We start from the raw sequence: 4,478 nt of genomic DNA, 5'->3' as shown, positions 1-4,478 counted from the left end.
GCGCGCGGCGGCCCCCGCCGGGGGCCGGCACCCGGAGGAGATCCGCTCCTCTCCTCGCCGCTTTATCTTGCGTGACCTGGCTGGGCTGTTTACAAAACCTTGAACTGTCTAGACAACACCATAAAACCCGAGGTTCTAAACAGCTTAATTGGGTTATATTATACACCTTCTGGTGGGTGAAAAAGAGATTTCCGCAATGTGCAATAAAGGCGACGAGTGAGAAAAGAATTTGCCTTTTTTGAATAGGACGAGGTGGCTCTCGCTACGCTCGCAGGCAGGGAAGGCAAAAGTGCCAACTAAGTCAGGAAAAGACCGAGAATTCAAAAAATAGAGAAATAGAAGAGGAGGGAGGCATGACTAAAAAAAATTTTTTTAAAACACTTTAGCAAGAAAAACATAAGTGTATGCCTTTGAACTTCCAAAATGTCAAGGTCATCACCTTTAACCTTTCTGAATAATTAGGCGCCTTAAGGTTCCTCTGTTATTTTCAACCACCACCCACTCTCTCTCTGTCTCACTCTCTCCCTCCCTCCCTCGCCCTCTCTCACACACACGCACAGCCACACACACACTTTTTACCGCATAGCTGGCCATATCAGCAAATGCATCATAATGCAAAGAAAATCCCGGCTGGGTCGAGGTGAGCTCTCGGCGTCTTGCAGTGAGCGTACCCTGCTCCAATCCCTGCCAGCTGGAGCACGGGGGGGTCCTCACTTCCCTCCCTTTCTCTTCCGTGCCTTGGGAATTCGACCCAATTTTTTTTTTTCTTTTTTTAGTTCATAAGAAAAAAAAAAAAGGGGGGGGTTTGCTTAGAAGAAAATTTTAAAAATTTGTCGTAATTTAGGAGAAAGACGGTATTTCTATGCAGTTTCCCCACAAAGCCCATTAACTAGAAATGCACGAAGTCGCGGGGAATTCCTCACAGCATTTTGCCTGACCTCATAGCAAAATACTCGCGTGTCTCCCGGTCCTTAATCCACAGGGCGAGAACGACCCGTTTGATTTTCTCTTCCCTGCAGTGCTTTAACACTCTGTCTCAGAGTATTAATACGCCTTCAAAATGCTAAGACACGGCAAAAGCGGGGCACGGAAACCGAAATACCGTAGCACTAATCTTGCATGAATGCTCAATGATAGCGGTGTTAAGTTTCTATTTGAAAAGAAAGGAAGAAACCCATGACTGAGGGCAAATTGAGCTGAGGAGAAAGACCTGGAGAGAAAATTCCCGGTGTCTGGCGAGCAGCGGCCACAGGAGGGCGCGCCCAGGCGCTGCAATGCCGCAGCCCCTGGTGCTCCAGTCTCTTTTCCCCCTAATAATAATTCCACTGCTAATAAAATATCTAATATATAAGTAACGATAAGATTTCAGGGCCTTCCAAATGAGAAAATAAAGCATCAAAAAGATTTATTAAACAAATAACCCATAACCGTGACGTGCCGGAGAAATATGCCACTTTAAAAGAAATTTTTTTTGGTCGTAATCTTTTATAATGCATCCGAGCTTTTTAAAAAGTGCCATAATTTTAAGAAAGAAAAAACTCAAACCCCAAAGATATTCAGAATTCGTTCCCTAGAACGAAAATCTATCTACTCCTTTAAGGACAGCCTTAACGCGGGTGAAAAAAAAAGTAGTATAAAAAACGTGCATTTCCACAATTTATCTTCGATTCTTATTCCAGGATTTTCTTAAATAAACCTCTAGGTACAGAAAACATAATGTTAAAAACGTATTTTATTTAAAGGCGAGATTAATGTTAGCTCCTGAGAATGCTTATTTTTTAAAAGAAAGAGAGAGAGACTAAAGAGGAAAGGAGATATTTTTAATATCCTAACATCACCTTGCCAAGGCATTGCTGAATGAAGTCCCTCTCTTTAAAAGTCCTATGGAGATCTATTAAAATGAAAGTAGAGATTACAGAATTAAAGTGAATCTTATGAATTTCCTGGAAGTTCTCCAGCAACCGAACATGTTCTGTCTTTCTGAGATTTTTTTTATTTGGTGGGTTTGGTTTTTTTTTTTCCTTCCAGTGTACACTTCTGGTCAGAACCTGAGGAAAGAAAGGGTTTCGCTGCTTTCTGCTTATTTTCAGAATTCATCGAAATCTATTTCGTGCTGGCTTAGCCATATTCTGCATTTTTAAAAGCCCAGTCTCTCGTGAACGCATTTGTTGGCACTTTGTCTGCTGGATTGTTGGTGTGTGGTTTTGGTTTTTTTTTTTTTTTTTTTCAGAAGTTCATTGTTAACACTTTCCTAGAAATAGCCTTTCCGTCGGTAATAAAACGGCATTGTACAATCCAAAATCCTTGGGATCCTTGACGCCAGAGGTAGCCTTTGCAGGCAGAGCCGTATCCCGGAGGAAAATGCCCTGGTCTCTCGGTGGACATACACTCTCCAAGGAGGAAATGTTGAGCGAAGTTTTCGTGTTTGTTTGTCTTGGCATGAGAGGGCTCCTTGCTAGAGCCCACACCAACCCCGAGCCCATTAGGCTTCATACGAAGTGCTTTAACCCCCTCGCAATTACAGTGAGGCCGAACTCAGCGAATGTGAACGGGTGATGGGAGCCAGGGTGTGCTGTTAATTTTGAAAAATTATATCTATACACCAGAACACGGAAATGCCGCTTTCTTCCTTTTTGAAACATTGTGTAAATGTGATGATTCTGTGCGAGTCTGTAACCTCTTCTATTTTTCCTTTTTACCCCTTTCTCAGTTAAATTCCTCTAGATAGAAAAGATTGTGAGCTATTTCCAAATGTCTTTGGGCTTGTCCTTTACATAGAACGAAAAGGACATTTGCTTATTTTCTGATTAAAATATAAATGCGGCAGGAATCTGCCGGAAGATAAATGTCCAGCACAAATGCCGAGGCTGAGGGCTGCACCGGCCACCAATATACACGCTAAAATCTCATCAACTCATGCACTTTTGTGTCCACAGAAATATGGAAATACAATAGGAGAAGAGCTGGGGCTTCGGGCGAAGCTGAGTGTACGGTCAGTGCTACTGTGCGATCCTTACGCTCAAAAATAACACCTTTGAAGAAAACACCAGCGTGCTATTTTGTTTATTTTATAGGCTTTCATATTTAGGAAAAGGCATAGTGTCATTAGTATGTCGTGTCCGTCCCCTAACCTCGGTCAAAAAAAATCTAGAGGATCTGAGCCCTCAGCCCAGACGCCGACTCTTTCTATGAAAATATGGCACATAGAAATCCGGGCAATGTGACAGTTGCTTTATTAAAAGAAGAAAGGACACAATATTGTAGCCAATTTTTTTTTCTTAAATAAAACTATTCTTCAATGTCCCTGCAATATAACAGGATGGCATAAAATATACAGTCTGTGCGTTTAAAGATACCCTAAATAAAATGCTGAAATCGAGTAAATCAAAGGAAATTTACTAAAAGCTTCCTGGGTTCCAGACTATTTTTAAAATAAGACATTTCTTGCAATACCTTCGTTACTGAAGGCATCTGCAAAATATCTAGCTTCTTTCGTACCCCTCTCCCATCCCCCTCACATAATGAGACACAAACACAGCAAATTGCAACTATGAGAATGCTCGGCACAGCCGAGACAAAAACATAATCATATCACCAGTAATAAGGTTCAGGGAGATAAGGCAGTGAAAATTAAGCCCTGCTGCCATGTCTGGTAACCTCCAGTTTTTAGCCCTGACATTTGCTAGAGGAGAAAACTGTAATGTCCACCTATGCTTTATTACAAACAGTAATTTACATCTGCATGGACCCATTGGTTGGGGCATTTTTTCACCCTCGTTCGGAAAAATATGGGGCTCTGAGAGCAAAACCTTTATATTAATGTAGATTGTATATCTCATTTATTGCACAATATTGATTTATTTATTAATGTTAATTACTTTATTCCATTTTAATATGATTTAAAACAATAGTGACATTAAATGCCCAGAGCCTAAGTCCCCAGTTCCCCAGTGGCTCTCGCATGTTTATTCAACTTCTATCTACATCAAACTTAAACTTTCTACTGTTCATTTTCGATTAAAAATTGCTGCCCGTTTTAAAACCCCTCATGATTTACCGTGAGCGAAGGGTCTTACGGAGCCGTTTGCCAGTCCTGAACGCAATATTTAAATTATTATAATCACAACAGTCATCTGAGTTTCCCTGTAGTGACATGCATGAAATTAATATTTTCAATTACAAAAAATCAAAGAGCCCTCATGTCTAATCAGGAGCCCAGAATTCAGCTCCTCCAGCAGCAGCAGCAGCAGCAGCGAGGCCGGCGTGGAAAGCAGCTCAGCATTTGCTTATTGTTTTAACTTTACTGTTGGGCAAAACCCGCCGCAAACCTCTGGGCTGATACTTTCAGCTGGGATATTTCTAGGACCCCTTTTCTTACAGTGTAAATAAAGATTATGAAAGAACCATTTGATGGGCATAAAATTCCTGATTAGATTTAATAGTCAAGTCTTAAACTGCGTCAAGAAAAATAGTATTTT

This window comes from Corvus brachyrhynchos, unplaced genomic scaffold (genome assembly GCF_000691975.1).
Source record: "Corvus brachyrhynchos isolate BGI_N302 unplaced genomic scaffold, ASM69197v1 scaffold255, whole genome shotgun sequence".
NCBI lineage: Eukaryota > Metazoa > Chordata > Aves > Passeriformes > Corvidae > Corvus > Corvus brachyrhynchos.
Note: the sequence above shows the minus strand (reverse complement) of the source record.